General features: G+C 37.7%; 1 pseudogene; it reads left to right on the plus strand.

Annotated features, from left to right (window-relative positions):
* LOC128018845 (cytosolic carboxypeptidase 6-like) overlaps nucleotides 1-21,361 on the plus strand; it is a 321,358-nt pseudogene that overhangs the window by 298,691 nt on the left and 1,306 nt on the right.

The following is a 21,361-nucleotide window of genomic DNA, read 5'->3' on the forward strand; positions in this document are numbered from 1 at the left end:
TCAACACATCAACACTGAAATTATGCTCTCTTTTCATATTCCTAATTTCTTAATTGCCCTTAATTGCTTAATTACAAATTCAAATAAACAAATCTGGAGGTCAGAAATGCATGCTAATTGAACAATCAATCAGTATTAAGCTAGCGTAGCATTGTCCCCCATTGATTGACAGCACATTAAGAGTGCGTGATTGGCTGTCTGTTTGTTGACACTCAGGGCTGTAGATGGTGACTGTACTTTTCTGTCTTGAACGTCCTTTATATTGTATAAGGATAATCAAGTCAGAATTTCAAGACGGATGTAATTTTCACCTTGAAAGATGATGTTTCAATGCCACAGGAAGAGTCGTTCTTACTATGCAGTATGTTTTCATGTCTTTATATAGGGGATAATTCTCAGTTCACAATGAATATGGTAATCATATTTATGGGATTTTAATAACCGTATTGGAATTGTGTGATAATATTAATTATCATAATATTATTTAAATATTAAGCATTTAATTATACATTCAAATTCTAAAATAATTAAAAAGTAAAATAATTATTTTTAGTTAACAACAACAACAACAACACTGATTTGTTGACAGCAATGTACCATAGATTTCATAAATTTTTTGTATTGGGTATGAAGTTATAATATTATTTTAATGACTCCATTTGTTGTTGTTTTTTTCCATGTCCTCAAATTCATTTTCATTTTCGGCTTTTGTAAAAGGCACCTGGTCCCAGATCAGTGTTGAAAGGTTACTTCTAACCTGAAGGTAGAGAACAGCTCTTGCAGAGTGGAGCACTCTTAATTATGTTGTTAACGCTGCAAAATGAGCCAGCGGACCTTGCTGAAGGTGCATGTTATATATAGTCTGCATACAGTGCCATTAGACAATGTGTGATCTTAAGCATCTCTTTGAGCACAAAAAAAGGTCATGAATGTGTGTGTGTGAAGATGTGAGTAAAGTCAGTGGCCCCACCCCGAATTTTGTAATGCACAGGGAATATGTGGGCGATTAGACAGTTACGCACACACTGGGAACCCCTTGAAGGAGCTGATGGAGCTACCTTAACAGTGACCAGAGCCTCTCTCTCTCTCTCTCTCGTTTTCCGTCCTCCTCCTCTTTTTTTTTTTGTCTGTGTGTTGTTTCTCCCTCTTCCTTGCAGGCTCCATCCATCAGACTGGCATGCGTGCAGCCGCCCCGCTCTCAGCCACCATATTTCACCGCCTGCCATCGGAGGCCTGACAGCCCCGCGCTCACTAGGAAATTGCTTTGGCTGTGAGCAGAATTTCAAGCACCGGGTACTGCCCAATCTCTCCCCCCCCATTCGCATCTCTCTCTCTCTCTCTCTTTCTCTCGGCCATTGACTCCTGATGTTTCTCTTTCTTTCTCGCTCTCTCTTCTGCTTTACCTCCCACTCCCGACGACCCGCGGGATTCGAGGTGTGCTTCCGAATGCGTAATGAAAAAAGAAAAGGTTCAGTGTGGATGGAGAGAGCCTGGGAGGGGGTCAAAGGGTAGAGGAGTCGGCCCTATTATGCCTGCATCAGATGCGTACAATGTACACAACGGATCGAGAGAGATAGGCAGCCATTACTATGTTGCCTTATAGATGCTCCCTTTGATGCCTTATCACCGAAGTGCTGTGACTGACTCTTTCTAACTCACCCACACAATAAGACACACACGGCGATGAGTCCCATCAAACGGCAGCCCTCCGCATGGCGACACATCTCATTCTGATCCTCTCTCGACACATAAAACCACACACAAGTGTCTCTCTCATCATCTTGCTAAGTGCAAGCTTAATGATATGGCAGCCATGATGGAGCAGCAGTTTCCTGCACTGCATTGCTGTTAGACTGTAACCGAGACAACACAGAGCCAAAATGGTGTGTGGGAGGCGTATCTGAAGGATTGTCCATTCTCTGAGCACTTTAAAGGCTTTTTTGAGGATGTAAACACTTTTCGCTGTGTCTGTTTATACTGTTTTCACAGAAGTATACACATTTTCGATCTTCTTTGTTGAGATGTTTCTTTACGGTGACACCTTGCCATTTGTTTCCCGAATTGAATTTCTGCTATGTGATTTTGTTTTTTGCTGACAAATATGATTGTATGTGTTTCTTGGTCCATATTAATCATTTATTCTGCGTTAAACGTCTGAAATCCGGCCGATGGTTGAGGTAGTGAGGCGTACCTGCTTCGCTTGCTGACTCAGGAACTTGAATGAATCCCCCTAAACTGTGGCAGTTGTGACAGCTGTTCTATAAAACGCCCAGGAGTGTTGTTGCTCTTTCACAGGACCGGGATGAATAATGCTGTGCTTATTTTTGCACTCAGAACATCGGTGGTGTGAAACCACAGCATAGTTTGATAGTTTAATATTTGAGATGTTGGCTTGCTGTTTTTCTATGGACAGTCAATCTCCTGTTGTCTGTGTTGTCATCAAAATAGTAATTTTGTTAAATATTATTGGAAACACGGAGTTTCCTTTTTTGATAAGTTTAAAATGCTATTTATTTCTGTAATGGCAAAGCTGAATTTTCTTTCATGTCTTTTATGTCACAAGATTCTACAGAAATCTTTTTTTTAAAAACTGTATTTACAATAGAAAAATTTTACTTTGTCTTTACCGTCATTTTGGTCATCCTTTCTGATTAAAAATCCAAATTTCTTAAAATCCTTTCTGACCCCAAACTTTTGAACTGTAATATATATTATGAATATTATGAATATCAATGTACAGATTTTTTATAAATAAATTTTCTCTTGTTGGTGATTTCTTTCTTTCTTTTAAATATAGTTCAGAGTATGTGTTCTGCCTGTTTATCTTTCTACTTGTCTGTCTGATCTCTGTCAATCACTGTCTCTCTCCATCTGATTGACAGAAAGTGAGTTTGGAGTTCTACATCGATGTGCTCACACACTCCACCATGATGAATGGTTTCATGCATGGTAATGTCTTTGAGGAAGAGGAGAGAGGGCAGAGACAGGCCGTGTTTCCTCGACTCCTGTGCCAAAACGCACCTGACTTCTCTCTAGTGAGTTTCATGGGTACAGTATTACCATTCTAGCGCATTTTACCTTTTAAGGTCCGTTCACACCAAACATGATAACTACAAGGATAACGATAAAAATATAGCTCTAAAAATCTTTCTCAGTATTAAATAATTGCGAGTTCACAGCATAACTATAACGATTAATAGTTATATTAATTGTTATAGTACCCTTTTTTTTTTTTCAGCTGATGAACGATAATACACTGACAGCCAATCAGAATTCAATCCTGATGTGACGAGCTTGAGTGTTTAAAGGGGCAGACGCACGTGTGCCATAATAAACAGGCTTATGACAAAAGAGCTGGTGTGGCCATGGTTCATTTCTGACCTTCTGACCTTGGCTGGTGTGGGCGCTAGTATCGTTATCTTTATAGTTATAGTTGGTGTGAAAGTGGCTTTAGTGCTCTTTTGTTAAAAAAAGAAATAAATAAATAACCCCACAAAGAAGTCCCTCAAACTGTTGTAAGATTGTCAGTTTGTTAGTCTTTTTCATCCGTGTTTGCGCCTATTGAATTTTTGGACTTTTTGATACTTTTATGTATATAAAGAAGTGTTAACGTTTCCTTCATAAACACCTTGGCTTAAAAAGAGATAGTTAAATCAAAAATGAAAATAGTGACATAATTTACAAATTGTTGCAAACCTATATGTTTTTTCAGGGCCCTATAATACACCCGTCGCAGTGTAACGCAAGGCACAGCGCAAGTGTGTTTGCTAGTTTCAGTCCGGCGCCGTTCGCATTTCCCCGTCCAGTGTCACGTCGTTTAATTAGCAAATGCATGTGCACCCATTTGTTCGCCCATGGGCATGCTGGTCTAAAAAAGAGCTCAGGCGCTTCGCTGGCGCAGTGCTATTTTAAGGAGTTGAAAATAGACTGCGCCATAGACCAACTCAAACCTGGTCTAAAGTCTGGAACAATATTTTTTCTTTGTTATTTAAAGAGCATGTTAGTATAGGCTGGTCTGCAACGCGCGTACATGCTGCTTATTAAACACAGGGATGCACAGCAGCACATAAACATGCCAAATATTACAAATTAAAGGAATGCAATACATAATAATTTTTGTAGGCTAATTAAATATATAAATATATTTAATTTATAAATATCCACAGAAGGCCCTCTGTCTCTGTCAATGTTTTGAACCACAGTGTTCTTTCAAATATTTTTTGTTGTTATTGTGACAATTTTTTATTTTTGGTTGAGCTTTATCACTTTATTGTTTTGGAGCATATGCACTAACCACTAGGCTATAGATTTACTCCAATTTCTGAAAAATACAGTGTGAAATATATTATAAATTGTTAATACATTACTATTGCATTATTTGTTACAGCATGTAGATAAAAAATTAAGAATAGCAGTATAAATGTAGAGCATGACATTACAAGATAACATTGAAGTTCCAGTCTGTATTAACACTGATTAGTTCCCTCTTTTCTTTAGCAAAAGAAAATCATTGGCTGAACTTCATCTCCGTCAGCCTTTTCCCTCTCAGCTCTATACTCAATAGCAAACAGCGCATGGAAAAGCGTTATTGGTATTTTCTCTAAAAATTCAATACAAGCCCATAAATTAGCAAATTTTTTGTTTCCAAGACGAAGCACATCAACACAAGCTATTTTTCCAGGGGATGGCAAGTAACCTTTTCAATTCTGCAGAGCAAGACAATAACCAGACTCAATATTGCTGATGAGGTGTCTATATGAGAGGAGCAGAGACACTTTAACCATTTGCCATGGTGAATCTCTTTTGGATGAGTCACGTACCGCATTCTGATGAGGACATGTTTATATACGTCTGAAAAGATACATGAACCATTCGTGCACCCAGTGCCTTCATAACACAGAGCTAGAGAGACATTATTGCATCTACTCATCGGCACAGACTGAATACTCTATATCTCTGCCCCCTTCTCATTTTTTCTCTTGACAGCTATATTAATTGGTAATTTCCATACCGTTTTCAGTGTCAGAATGGGATAACATGAATCAAAAGGATTGGTTGGTCTTCTTCACTTTGTTTGTTTACAAATTTACTTCTGGTTTATTTGTCGTCTGAATTCAAAAGGATTGTTTGGATGGATGTGTCTTCCAGCTCATTGCACCCTTCCACTCTTTCAGCATTCTTCTTTCTTGTCCTAATATTCATCTGGGCTCCATTATAGTTTCCAGAGGCTGTTTCTATCTTTGGCCTCATCATTATGATCATGGTGTTGTGATTAAAAGCAAATAGATGGATGGAAAAACCAAAGATTGATAGCGGATTGATTGATAAACTTTTGGATGATAGGTAGTGAACAGATGTATGGATAAATGAATGGACAGATGGATACAAAATTATTGATTAATAAATTAATATGTTGTGTGGTTGGATAGATTGATAGATAAATGGACATACGCAAAATGGATAAACTAATTTATGGATAGATTGATGGAGGGATGATACAAGGGAATGTGGGTAGATAAATGGCTAGTTAGGAAGATGGGTAGATGGGTCAAAATATGGACCAAACCAGCTGTGGGGTTAAATCAGGGGTGTCAAACTCAGTTCCTGGAGGGTCAGAGCCCTGCAGAGTCTAGCACCCACCCTAATTAAACATACCTGATCCAGATAATTCAGGCTTATTTAAAAACTAAGTGGTTTGTATTTTGGAACAAACTTTGTAGGGCTGTGGCCCTCCAGGAACTGAGTAAGAAAAAAAAAATTAACCCAAAAGTTGAGTAAAAAGCATGTGTGTTGTGCTGCTGGTGGCATTGTTTGCAAACAGAGAAATGCACATACATGCATGAGCTACTGTAGTACTGCCTTCCTGGACTTTGAACATGTTAGTTGCATTGCTGTCAATGCAGGGTCTTAAAGCTCTCGGATTTCATCAAAAATATCTTAATTTGTGTTCCAAATTTGAACAAAGGTCTTACTGGTTTGGAACGACATTAGAGTGAGTAATTAATTACAGAATTTTCATTTTTGAGTAAACTAACCCTTTAACAAGCAGGTTGTTAAATTATCATGGCAACTGCTTGCACGTAAATATTGAATGCTTTTCTCATGTGTAAAAATTAACTGTAATGTTACACATTAGAGGCAGAAAGATGCCAATAACTATATATTATTTAAGGTTGTTTCTATTCATAAATACATTAATATATATGAACTATTGCATTCAAGCCTTTATTTATAATGCTTTATGCATTAAACAGTTTTACCATTTACTGCACTCTATTCTTCTTGTTCTTTCCCTACAGCGGATAATGAACCGGAAGTCTCGCACATTCACAGAAAGTGGCATACTTCCAGGTTAAAAAATAAGGTGGATAAAAAAATATATATGTTAAGTGACTTTTTATACCGTGGTAACGATGTACACCGTCATACCCTCCAGATGGGGAAAAAGGGGCGTGGGTGGAAGGATGGAACAGACAGGTACTGTAGATAGACAGGTAGACTGGTTAGAAGACAGGTGCAAATATGGATAGATAGGTAGATTAAAAGAAATGTGTAGATAGATAGATGGAAAATTGCTAAAGTGATTAATAGATAAAACAAGTGAATGGATGGATGTGCTTGTTTTCTGGAGGGCGGTGAATTGTGGTCAGTGTGTAACCTCTACACAGCAATGTATTTTGCCTACCTACAGTTTTACTCCAGTAATGGTCCCATTGTGGAGGTCCCCCTCTCCCCTCCCTGCGGCCCTAATGCTCTGTGTTGCTCTCTTTGTCAGCATGCAGTTCCTCCAGCCTGCAACAGTGACCTTCAGCATCCAGGAAGTGTGACATTTCAGTAGCTCAGCCAGCAGAATGCAGGCAGAGGACTAACATTTACTGCCCAGTCACCCATCTAAAACTCGCAGACTTCTCTCATTCTTACACAAAGAGACACTTTTCACAGCCCATGACTATTCTCTACGTCGCTGAAAAAAATGTCACCACATTATTCATGATCCTCTATAAATGCTGTTTGTGTTTTGTGCATGCGTGCAAGGTTAAGCTTTTGGATATAATGCATCTTGTATTTTGAAGCTAAACTCTCTGAAGCAGCATGATGAGTTTGTGTGTTTGTGTGTGTGTGTGTGTGTGTATGGGCATAGAGGGCAGGTCTCCAGCTGGCATGTTGCCTTCTCTCTCTGCCTATTCAGCACAAAACCATCCCAAAGTTCATCCGGCATTTTGAGGGAGAGCTGCCTCTGGAGAGAGTCATGTCTCAACTGCGCTTAGCCACCAGCTACACGTCACACTGACACTAGATCAGTCACCTTTCTTGGGCAAAAGCAAACATTTACTAACCATTATAGCTGAGCCATGAAAAGACGCAGAGAGTGCAGTGTAAGCAAGCACACAGCTGCAGGAAAAGTGGAGAGCAGGGAAAAGTTGCCAGCATACATAAAAACTTCTGTAATGGGCAAAGTGGCATAAATTATCAGGCCAGTCCAATGCAATCCATAATTAGTTTCCTAAATCCAATCAATAGCTTCTTATTCATGGCAACTCTGAGCCTAGTGTACGATAAAATGGGTTTGTGGGGGGAATCTTTTCAGGCTGAGTACTGTGCTATTTTTATTTTTTATCAGTCGCCAAAAGTTGCTGATATCTTCTGAGCATATGTTTGTGGTGGTCTTATTAATTGAGGAGAAAAGGAATTGTTTTATTAACAATTTTTCTTTTGTACTAGTTTTACATATTGATCTATTTTATATGTGGTGGTTTCTGAGTAAATGAATTGTTTACTCTATCCATTTTCACTAATTTGACCCATTCTTGCAGATAGGTGGGCACTGAAAGGGTTATCAGTCAATCACAGCAATGATTTTTGTGGTTTCCCTACACAAACAACATCCCTGCTCCCAAGTATGTCTCTTTGTTTGTCGCTATTTTTACTGTGTTCGTTATTCTGTTGTGCTATGTCTGTGTGTGTCCTCTCCAGTCCAGTACATCATTTAACCGTGATGTGGTCAAGGATGGTACCGGCCAACAGTTCTTGGGTGGTCTGTTGGACGACACATCATACTGCTACACGCTAGAGGTCTCCTTCTACAGCTACATGACAGCAGAAAGCACCTCACCTGTCCCGTAACTGAGGATGGCTGTATCCATTCATTCCTCCTTCACCTGATAAAATAAAACTAAACTCCAGTTGTTTTTGGAAGTTGAAGTTTTAAGTATTTCAAGGCAAGTAAACTTTATAGTCATTCCTCCACATGTGGGGACATGCCGAGAAATGAAATGTCATGCCTCAAATGACCACAGTGTAAACATATATAAACAAACATGGGAAGTAGTATATTTTACAAGAAAATACTACTTCAGTCTTTAATACACTTTAATTCAATGTGTTTGGTGCTGTTTCTTTGTAATTATTTGTGAAATTTACTTCTGAGCGAAAATTGTTTCAGAGTAAATTCTACACAATAGTTTTCAGTGTACTGTTTAAAAAATTTGGTTCAGTATCATTTTTTGATGCCTTTAAATATTTTGTTATTTTGAACTTTATTAAAGAGTAAAATTATTAAATTAAAAATATTCTATATATAAATTTTCAATATTGATGATAAGAAATGTCAGCCTATACTTATATTACAATTATTTCTTAAGGATCATGTAACACTGAAGACTGGAGAAATGATCCTGAAAATGCAGCTTTACCATCACAGAAATTACATTTTAAAATATATTACAATAGGAAACAGTTATTTGAAACTGTAATATTATTTCACAATATTACTTTTTTTGATCAAATTAATGCAACCTTGGTATACATAAGAGTCTTCTTTGAAAAACATCTTGCTGACCTCAGACTTTTAAATGGTGTGTGTGTGTGTGTGTGTGTTTGCTTACATACTGTATTTTGCCCTGTATGCTTACGTCTTGTTTCAGAATAGTTAAAGGCATTGGTACTGTGTGCATTGAGATTAATGGGAATGCTCACAGATACATTTCTCCAGCTTTTATAGACCTCCTTGCACACTTCCGTTTCTCTTTCTCCTAGGGTATCTCTGACCCTGAAGTCTAATGCTGACTGAAGGAGGAAGGGAAGATGGCATGAACAGATGAAGGACAAACGTCTCATTTTGTTTCGCCTCTACAGAGTTGTTCTGTCTAGTGAACTGAATAAGTTCTGGGTGTTTAGATACAGGAACCATGGGTTGTTTTATTGACAAGAGTGGCTTTGAAGTGGAGCTGGATCCTTTTGGTTTTAAGTTGTTTGTGAGTTGGTTTGTTCAGTGGCGAGCAAACAAAAATGATGTTTCCAACTATGATGTGCTCCAACTAAAATGATCGAGAACTCCATCTCATTGAATTTTCCCTCTCATGAGGAACATATGGCTGGTGTAAAGACCCAATTTTCTCAAATCAATGCTGCAGCTCGGTAGACAAAAGCCAATGACTTGTGCTGCTGTCTCACTTTCTGAAATTATCTCTCCAATGTAGGTGCACCAAGTGACATACTGAGGCAGCGTCATGGTTCGATAATGAAGGCTGGGGTGATAATGTCACTCTATTGAAGCTTTGCTTTCTTGCCTGCATATAAGCTGGATGCTGGTCATACAACTCTATCCCCTTATTTACCGCGAGCAATGCTTACTCATTGATCCTTTAATTATTCTAGAAATCATTATCAGAGAGCGAGGCTTTGTTGACCTGGTTGGCTGTTAGACACACAAGAGACGTTGGCAAGCCAACGGAATTGCGCTGAAACGCTCTTGTCATTGAGTCATGTCAATGAGGATGTGGTGTGAATATCTACTTCTGTGCAAACACCAACATCTAAACAATCCATTAGTAAGATCAGGGTCAATTCTAAGTTTTTAGTACCAGATTGATGCATTTATGGAATATTTAGTCCTTTAATTGGAAGAAGTTGGGAGTTTGAATCATGTTTGGCTGACTTAAAATAGCTAAAATTGAACTTAAACAATTGCCCCAAACACACACACAACACACACTTGTCTGCAGGTGTGTGCACTTGTCAACTATTGCCACCCAGAGTCCGCTCTGACTGATTTCAGCATTGACTAGATGGATAAATAATATTTAATAAGTACTTTCAATGACTGATAACTGAAGAATTCAAGTTAATACAGATTTTATGGGGTCTGAGATGAAAGACCCTAACGCCCAATCCCAATTCTTCCCCTTAGCCCTTCCCCTTTCCCCTACCCCTCCGTTTTGCGCATTCACGTGAAGGGGTAGGGGTGTCTCGATTCTCTTTTGGTTGGAGGGGTAGGGGTAAGGGGAACGACCAGATAGCCCTTCAAATGAAGATTTTTCGGGACCACACATCAAACGAATGGGTATCAATTATCTCAGAAACCTGGCTGCTACAGCGAACAAAATTACACATAAATGTAAGCTTTTTTGGCATAAATAAAGATTTTAACGAAAAGTAATCATTTGTTTTATGTTACATTCAATTGTGAGTTCATATTAACGGTCATGTTACTCAAAGAAATGTTTGCAAAATGGCTAATATTTGCTTACGTCATATCATTACAGACTGCATGATAGTGCCACAGCATATTTTCTTGTCTGATCAGGGCGATAACTGCCGTAGACATTGATGGGGGCTTATCCACCCAATTATTCGAAATCGCTAAACCATTTTCTCAAATATTGCCTATTCGAGAGGATAGAGATATGGAAGTTGCGTGTATTTGCGTCTGTGCGTTTATCTTTTTAGAGTGAGTTTACTTAAAAACAGCAATTTTATCCTGGATGTGTGAGCTGCGCGATTTCTGATGTGTGTGTGTGTGTCAGTAAGCAGCTCATTAATACAGAACGATAATTAAAGGCTCTAATGCACACCAGCACACCTGTATAAGTGTGTATTGTAAGAGCTAGATGACGAATGATGGCGTGTGACGTCATGGTAGTGGTGTCTCAATCCTTAGGGGAATATCTTCTCCCCTACCCCATGACACTCTGTTTCAAGGGACAAGGGGAAGGGGTATAAAATAGAATTGGGATTGGGCCTAAATCAACACCTTTTTGTAAGAGATCCTGAAAGCGACCTTTTTTTTTTTTTTTGGTGTTCTGTGCAGATTCATATCTGAGTCTGAGGATGAAAGCCACTTTATATAAAGAAGTGAATTCGAAGGCTAAAAGGTCTTTGTGCAAACTCGAGATGTGTGTAACTTAAGTGCCCTCTAGTGATTGGAAAAAGGTTGGTTGAACTTTGAGCATGTGTGTGTGTGTGCGCACATGTATGAACGTTTCACCGCTGTATCACTCGGTCATGAACCCAGCTGCTAGATGTTCATATTTACAGGCCTTTCTTGCACTAATTTATTTATTTGCTGGATGTTTATCTCAGAGCGAGCAGTAAAGCTGCTGACTGATGCCTCATCGCTTTCACTTTTTCTCTCCGCTCTCCTGCTGCCTCGCTGGGCTGTCATCTCCAAGGCCCAGCCGCTCCAGTCACATTAATAAGAAACCCATCCATGTAGAATTACTTCACAGCCCTGCAGATTATTTTCCCTTAGTGACAGAGAAAAGATAGAAACAACAAAAAAGGCAATTTACAGCTTAGTGGAAAGAGTCATAACTTACCTGTGCGGCCCTTATCCTTGAAACAGCATTTTTTCCCCCATCCCTTAAAACAGCTGTGCCATGAAGTAGCTACAGGTTAAAGCCTATTTGTGAGCTGTGCTATTTGTGCAAAACACAAGCTAACAACGAGGAACCTGCTACAGAAGAACATTGTACACATTTGGGCACACACACAGACATTTATGAGCTTTTCATATAATGAGAATATCATTATGTGTGTGTATATATTGTATATTAATATTTAACATTTTTAAAGAACTATAAATCTTGCATAAATGAGCCAAAAACAGGGTTATTGCAGTTAACTAAAATAATAAAAAATAAATTTTCGTTACTTTAAATTAAACAAATGTTAATTAAAATAAAGTTTACAATTAAAAAAAATAAAAAAATAAATCAGCGGAAAGGAAAAATTTCTCATTTTAATTTAGTTTAACTTTATGTAAATAACTGAAACAACTAAAACAAAAATCAAATCAAATATATATATATATAATGACTCAAAATATGAATCGCAACTATAATCGTATGTCAGTGATACTAAAATAACCCTGGTCTGAAAATATATTCTGTAGCTACCTTTATATTTTAGAAAATATCATCGTTTGTAAGGCCTTCATCATATTTTGGGGTCTTTGGCATTAAAAGGTTTTAAAACCTCTGATTTTAAAGTGTTAGTGTAATAGAATGGAATAATAGTTGAAGGAAAACTGAATATGGTGTGACTTTTTAAAGGTTATTTCGTTGTAGATCTGGGAGTGTGTGTTAGTTTGTGTGTGTGGCATGCCAGGGTTGAGGGTGTCAGCCTCCAGTAGTGGAAGGGTATTTGCCGTGGCATGTAGTGCAAAGATTGGGGGCAAAGAGGTTACCAGAATGTGACATGCCACTTTTTACAGGCCAGTTGGCAGGTCTATGGAGCGTGCAAATTATCAGCAGAGACCTTTACAGACATGACTTCACTCCCCGATAAAAACCAAAACAATGACAACATTATAATTACCTGCAAAGGAATTCATTCACCTTTCCTAACCTCACTAAACAAACACACACATGCATAATGTACTGCTAATGTTGACAGTGGCACCACCTGGATAGAGATCTCACCATGACCGAAGACATTGAAAGATCCTTCAGTCAAATGGCTCAATTCCTCACATTTTTGCTCCACCTTTGTCTCATTATACCAAGCATATCGGCAATATAGAACAGTGGCACTGAGGGAATAATTTAACACATTTAATGATTTATCAGCACCTGTAATGTCACACAAAAGGAGGAAATTTATGATGGATGCACGGCCCCGTCGTTGATAACCTGTAACTGGTTTTTTATTGTCGTCACAGCATCCCCTGGGCGATAAAAGCTGGTTAATACCTGTGGCGGCAAGGTGCCTCTCTACAAAGCTGCTGCAGGTGGTGATACTTTCTTATGAATTTAGACTGACCACTTGAGTCACTTGAGTTAAAAACCTGAACTTATAAGGAGCTTAATGTGTTAACTGAACAATTTTGAATTTAAGAAAAAAAAAAGAATACAAATATATTTCATAAAAGATTATCGATCTATACATGCATATAGAAAACGTTACATAGAAGGTTACATAGAAAGACAACATTATATAAACAAAAAGTGTGTGTGTATAATAAAATATGCATTGTTTATTTAAAATGTTATATATATATATATACAGCAGGGGTGGCCAACGTCGGTCCTAATTAATCCTTTAATAATAAATCCTATTAAATTAGCTAAATATCTTCATGGAACATGATCTTTACTCTAAATGATTTTTGGCATAAAAGAAAAATCGATAATTTTGATCCATACAATGTATTTTTCTCTTTTACCATATACAGTATATATATATATATAATTTATTGATTTATTTATTTCATAAAAAGTACATCCTGATTGGGAATAACTGAGTTATTGAATAGCCCAAACTGCTGATCAGTTTAATGATTTTGTTAGTTATCTCACTCATCGTCATTTATCTGCAAACAACATAAATTGATGAGGGATAATGGAATGCTTTTTGTCCAAGTCGTGCTGTTCCCAAATTCATTTGATAACATGGGAGAGAAGTTCTGATTGCACACAGTCATTATAGTGTCGAAAACAGGTGAGCGCTGAGTGAGTCTGGGATCTCGTTCAACACCCAGCTGGATGCTTTGATGGAGCAAGCTCACTCTGTGACTTTCAGATCACTTTGTACAGATGTCTCAGAGCCCGTCGTGCTAAGAACTTCAGAAAATGTTGAATAAAGTTATGGTTTGTTGAGTTCAGCAGACATCTGTGGTGCAGACACATTCATTTTGATTAACTTTTTCTGGAGATGACATGAGCAAAGTGTGCTTGGGGATCGGTTAGAATTACGATTCATCCTAAGCGATGAAATCATGATGTTTTTAGTTTGTAATTTCCCATACATAGTAAACCCATCAGTTTAGAGCTTTATTTTTAAAACTGTGTACTATTTTGAATTACTAGTAATGGTCAGAAAAGTATTATTTTGTTGTTTAATGATTAATCAGTTAACCTTCCGTATGCGTAGTACAGTATCCATCAAAACTCGACAAGCTGGTCAGGGTTAACCAATCATTGTTCGCTGATGGTGTATATATATCACCAACAAAGGTTTACCCAAAACGATATCCTAGTTGGCTAAATCAGATCTGTGTGAATATCTTCAATGGCATAATCAAAGCTGTGTTTGGAGATTTATTAAAATTACAGTGGCATTTAAAGGTGTGGTGTTTGAACGAAACAACATGTTAAGGTTAAAGCTTAACTTTTGGGTAAAGATTAGTGTTAGGCTTAGTGCTAGACACCCGAAATGGGGAATGTTTCAGAGAGACATTCATAATAATCTTGCCTCTGCCCTTTACCGACTGACAGATTAACAAGTCTTCTACTTCCTGTCATCAATGAAGGGAGAGAGAAGGAGTGTGAGAGAGAAAAACCGCACTGTGTTATAGCGACCATGTCATTTTATTTTGTCCTTTAGGCTACAGACGGCTACTGAGAGAGCTGTTATCCCTGGGCTAAGCTATAAAAATCCCACTCAATCAAGCTCCGCCCTTCAATGTCAGATGCTTCGGTTTGGATCCAGCAAGCTTAAATGCTGCACTGCTGTCTTGAGAACAAGTCGTACATATAAAGCGATCCACTACAGGCACAATGTCGGATCGGGCAGCTCAGAAGATCCAGCTGCCTTTAACATCAGTCAAAGCCTTTTCTAAAGACAATTTTATTGATCCTCAAGTTAACTGCCAGTTGCTGAAATGAGATCAGCCCGAGCAATAGCCTGATTGGCAGAACTGTAGTAAAGAACATAAGTAGGGCCTTTTTTGGATGCCAAATAATAGCATTTCAAACATGACAATACAAGACCATATTCATACTGTATATTTGAAATGTAGCCATTTATATAAAATATAAAAAGGATGAGAGGTCTTCAGATCCTCCAGAAAATTGAGTTATCAGTAACCTGTAATACAACAATGCAGGGAAACACAGGCCTCAGCGAGACTGTGGTAATCATATGCATGCTTTGCAGAAGGCTTAACGTGATTTACCCAAGACAGACATATTCCTGGATCATTGTCCTTTCTTGATCCAGGAAAAACAATCTGTAACACTTTACAATAAGGTCTCATTTGTTAACATTAGTTAATGCATTAGCAAACAGGAACTAACAATGAGGAATATTTTTCACAATGCTCATTCATATTTGTTAATCTTAGATAATAAATTACAGTTGTAAATAAATGTGGAAATTATGATTAACTAAGAGATGCTGTATAGGTATTGTTAATTTCAATGCTCATGTTACAGTTCATTTTAACAAATGAGGCTTTATTGTGTTACCCAACATTTTTCTCATCCTTTCAGATTTTGAGGATAAGTGAGGATATCTGTTAACATTCCCACAGCATTTTTATGTAATTTTCATGCTTTTGTGTCTATTTCAACTTTGAAAGCTTCATTTTTTTTATTTATTGTAATTGTACAGAAAAAGCAGCCAGTTAATTGCTCCTTTTGTGTTCCATGAAGAAAAGAAAGAATGAAAAAGCCAGAAAGGTTTGGCATGACAAGGGTATTTATTTAAATTTGATGCTGTCACTCAAATTCATTCTTAAATCAGCCTTTATTATCTTTTAATCTGATAATTATATCATTTAAAAAAAAGTGCCCCTTAGCCTCAATGTAATTAGCTTTTTTTTGTTATCTTGTGTGAGTAAAAAAAAAAAAAAAAAAAAAAAGCTTTGGCTATATTTAAATGACATTATGAATAGCTAGTAACTTTACGAGCTACACTTTCAAAATGGCTTTCTCACTGCAGCACTCTTAATGCCTCATTAACTGTTCTAATTTTTATGTGTGGCATGTCTGCCGCAGTGATAAATTAAGAGTTTAATTACTTACTATTATGAACCCTTAAAGGGACAGTTCATCATTTACACACACTTGTGTTGTTTCAAATCTTCATGACTTTGGTTTTATTCTGTAGAACATAAATCTTGGCAAATATTTCATTTGTCCATTCAATGAAAGCCAGTTCAATGCTTTTTGGACCCCATTGACTTTCATTACATGGACAAAAATGGTTGAAACACTTAAATGTTAGGAATATAAAACAGAATATAAAATGACAGAACTTAATTTTAAGCTCAACTATCCCTTTAAAAGCATTTGGATGTCTGGAAAGGAGATGTTCTGTCATCAGTTGTCAGTTCTCAATCAGTTCATTGTTTTATACTCTTTGGCTAATGTTTTAAAAGGGCTTAGATGTATTCAGTGTTTTCCAGTATGAGTTAACAAACATCTAATGGTCATAACAGAATAGATATGGTTTTCTCTTGCTCTCTATCTATGGAGTAGATTGTCTTTAGAGGTCATCAGATACGGCAGTGTTCTGGTCTTTGAGAGCTTTAAGGCATGAAATGGATTTGATTGTGTGGATGCAGTCGGATCTGGCCTTTGGCCAATCCAGCCACCGTGCCTCTGCATTGCTCTTAAAGCCAATACTTCATAGCAGAGTGCTTATCTCATTCCTTTAGCACCACTGCTCATGGTCATCTCCTTCCTATTAACACTACACCAGGGCCTGATGGGAAAATGGCAGCAAGTGGTCTGCCAAGTAACATCATATACGTTGTAGACTGTCTGGATGCATGTATGTGTGCGTGACCCATTGATTTTTTTCGATTAAATACATAGATGAATGTTGAGGCACTTAGGAAGCATCATTCAAATTTCCTGCTCGGATTCCTGGCAAATGCACTTCCTAAGCCAGAGTTTGTCCTCTACAGCTGTTAACTTCAGTTTTGCCCTACGGAGGCTGGACGAAAGGTCCTTACTTGGGAGTTTGAGCAGCAGGGAGACAATGCCTGCGTGCTTTATGTGCTCTTGTTTGCTGTTTTAATTAGCATTGTTAATTGGCACTTTGTGACACCCCAGTGACAGGCCTGTCACTCCACTGTATTGATGCCACTCTTGTCCCTAATTGGTCTGCTTGTTAACACACGACCAGCTCCAGACCAGGGTGACTTGTTTCTTGTCATTGGACCATCATTGTCCGTTTGTCTGTACAGAAGCGTTTGTGTGTGAATACACAGTCCCGTAAACAGATTATTCGTCAGGCCATGGAGACGTCCATCTCCGTCTTGTCTCGTCAGCCCCATGGAGACTTGTCCTTGAGTCGTAACAAAGACGGCAATCGATCCAAACATCCTAGCGTACGCCCATGACATTAAAAACCTCACACGCATCAATGACACGGACTGTTCAACCCTTTAAAGCCCACGGGAAAATGAAGTCGTAGAAGACGCTATAGCTCAATCTGTAAATACTTTGTGGGTGACTTTAGAAAGATCATTTTGAAACTTGACTTCTTGAAAATGTGTCGTGGTGGTATTTAATTCATGCTGCTATTTACAAACACTTACAAACACTTAAGGTACAGTATGCAAACATTTCTGTTGGAATTTCTGTTTAGAAAAACACTTAAAATTGCACAATATGTTACACAGTATGAAACATTGTGCAACTGAGACTTACTATGACATATCTGGGAAAAAAAAACTGGTTATATTAATATGTTAACTGAAACCGCCAGACTTCTGGAACATAGTGTGAAGACACATGCTGAGATTATAGACTTTATAGCCTTTTGAACTGTTGTATTTCCATTCATGCATATAGTAAATTTTCATAAAGGTACAAATAAAACTGCTTTGTATTTAACCATTTAGATGACAAAAAACATTAAGAATACATAGAAATTTGGGGGAGATTTATTTATTTTTTTTATTTTATTTATTTTTTTTTTTTATTTTTTTTATTGAGCATATTTTATAGTTGTAGGTTATTTTTAAATATGCAGCATCTCATAAAACGTTATGTAAAATGTAGGCTAAAATAGACACAAAGTGAGCTTAGCCAGCTGCTGCAAAGGGTAAATATGCAGAAGAATCACTGACTGAGTGCCCTAAAACAGCTGCTACTGTCAGCTTGCACTTATTTGTGCAGAATCCAGCACTCTTGATTGCATTAAGTTAAATGCAATCCATATTGGATGCTACAGAGGAAGCGAGATGTTCTCTTTCATCTAAAGATTGGACATTTACATGTGTACATTAGTAATAATAAAATATATAGAGAATGAATAGTAGAGTAAAATGCATTGGTTTTTGTGGAAAGTAATGCCCGTGAGAATTTCTGACGAGAAATAGTCACAGACCCAATTTTATATATAAAAATGACTGACAACATCTGGTTTATGGGGTTATTTTCATGATTTTAAACTGTTTACTTCTAACATTTCTAACATTTATTAGAATTCTCTTCACATCTGAGTGATTAAATGTGAAGCGTAATTCTGTCTAATGATGTTTGCAGTCTGGCTTCTGTTGTGTGATCGTCACCACTTCACCACACGGGATGCCTAACCTTCATGTCTCTTTATTATGCAACAGCTCTCATCTACTGTCCAGGTGGAACGGTGGATGTTTTGGAAAATTCCGTCCCTCTACAGGTCACATTCCACGTTCTGGCAGTACCTTGCATTTCCCCAGGTTGTTCTAGGCATTCTGGTTGCTGCTGGGCCATGGCCAACAGCCAATCAGAGCGAAGGAGAGTCCCGCTCACAGCTGTGATGCTGATGAAGTTTTCTCCCCTTCTTCATCAGACCTTCCTTCACATATTTCCTCTTATAAATGGTTATGATGTGACATCACAAGTGGAGAGGCCATCTGCGCACGGCAGGGTCCTGGGCTATTTCTGTCAGGGTTCCATGTGCACACACACAAGCTGGCTGGAAGAATTTCCGTTTAGCAAGGGGGAGCATGAAACTTTTTACGAGGTCAAAGCAAAGATGTCATGGATGAGAGAGATTTGAGGACACTTTGGCGTAATATTTTGTTACTTCTGCCAGACTAGGCCAGTGGTTCTCGACTGGTGGGTTACAAATCAAAAATGGATTGCTGGTCAGTTCTAAGAAGTGCTAAAACAAAACTATAATAAAAGCTACTTATTATTATTACTATTATTATTAATGTATGTTTAATTTGGCATAGTAATATTATTTGGGATTTGTTATCATTTATTATATTATTATATTATTTGGCAAAACAATCTTTTTTTTGCATATTATATAAAATCATTTCATTTTGCATAATTTTATCTTAATGACTAATTTATTCCTATTATTATTAATGTATTTAACGTTTAATTTTGCATAGTAATATTATTTTGCATTATATAATGATTATTATTTTGTATCATTGTTTTAAAAACAAATTTCGATTATTATTATTAATCAAACAATTTATTTACTTTTTCATACTGTTATCTTAATCATTGATTTACTCTTCTTATTATTATACATTTAAGTAATTAATTTTTGTTACATTTCCTTATAATATTATCATATATATTTTCATTTATTATTATTGTTATTAATATTATACATTTATGTAATTCATATTTTTTTCATTTTGTTAAATGATACTGTGTTTATTTCATTTATTATTATTATTATTATTATTCTAATACATGTCCATATTACAATATTTTGCATAATAAACTATTTTGGGACGGTGTTGAGTCACTACAAAGCAAAACCAATTGAGCACCACTGAAGAAGCCATTTTCTTTGCAGTCTTTTACCCCATTCTTAATCTATAAGGTGCGCATTAGAAACATAACAGAAATGCCATGTCATGCCATGTCTTCTGTGTCATCCTTTCAAAGTGAACTGTGCCATCTACCCTGCCTGGCATCCAAAAATAGCCGTTGTTTTTGGAGGGCTGCAGTGTTTGCAACCCTGGCCAGATGGGTTGTGAAGACAGGGGCTAGAGTCATGGAGAGAGTTCCCATTAGCCCTGCTGGGTGAGGGATGGAACCCAGAATGGCTCTGTACACTGCAGTGGCTGTCAAGGCCACAGAGAGGAGGGAGGAGAGTGTGGGGTGGGGGGGTGAGCAAACGGCTGGAGCCGAGAGTCCAGATGGAAGGTTTAAACACAGACGCTTTGACCTCTCTACTAATCAAGGTCATGTTGAGCGACTGTTTATTTCACTGACAAATGGTCATAATATATTTTGCGATTGATGCGGTAATGAATAACACAGTAGTGCACAAGTAAATCAGAGTAGAATATGGATTGAATTGTAATTTAGGGTGTGAATATGTGTGTCATTTACATGCACGAGACATGACAGAAAGTCCTTTGGTTGGTGCATTCCTATCAAAGAGCGATTGTTTATGAGTTAACAGCTTTGGATAATAGGATTCCAGCCATGGCCTCGGGATTTATGTGACCAGGAAGAAATTGGAAAAATAAAAATAAAAAACGACTGAATCGCTTTGCACCTTGTTTTTCTTCCAGGGCTCTTGTTTCACTCCAACAGCCCTGACAGTCAGACATGTCATCTCAGAACATCGGTAAAGGGCTGACAGCCAAAGGTGAAAAATAACATCTCTGTGTTCATTCATCAACAGTGTCCGGACCCAAAAGAGCAGCCCGTTAACCACAACACACAGCTGGAGAAAACCTTCCTCATCAGATCCTGATGGAACATCAATTCTGAGCCAATGTCCTGCAACACAGACATCCATCATAGTCCATAACACACAGATTGTATGATCTGTATGATCAGAAGATGTTGTTCCAAATGTGTATCATTGACCTTCTTCTGTGGAATGCACAAGAATATATTTAAAGTAACATAAATGCAGCTTTGGCCTAATGGTGATAGCGATGGACTTGCAACACAAAGGTAATGGGTTTGCGTCTCGGTGCCAGCAAGGATTGTTGGTGGGAGGAGTGAATGACCAGTGCTCTTTTCCACCTTCAATACCATAGTGAGTTTCTTGAGCAAGGCACCGAACCCCCAAATGCTCCCCTAGCACTGCAGCAAAAATGGCTGCTCACTGCTTTGGGTGTGTGTTTCCTACTCACTACGATGTGTGCACACTTGGATGAGTTAAATGCAAAGCACAAATTCTGAGTATGGGACACCTTACTTGGCTACACGTCACTTTCTTTCACTCTCGTAATGGAGCTTTCAAGCTTCAAAAAAGATGCAGAAGCTAATGATTCACGAAAGTAGTAAATGTGACTCCTGCTTTATATATATTCTGTGAGAAACGAACACAAATAGAAGCTAATATTCACTGATAATATTCATCTTTAGTGAGATGTTAACCACTGATCATTGAGCGGATCATTGAGTCAGTGATTGAACTTAAGAGCTTTATC

Source organism: Carassius gibelio, chromosome A8 (genome assembly GCF_023724105.1).
Source record: "Carassius gibelio isolate Cgi1373 ecotype wild population from Czech Republic chromosome A8, carGib1.2-hapl.c, whole genome shotgun sequence".
Taxonomy (NCBI): domain Eukaryota; kingdom Metazoa; phylum Chordata; class Actinopteri; order Cypriniformes; family Cyprinidae; genus Carassius; species Carassius gibelio.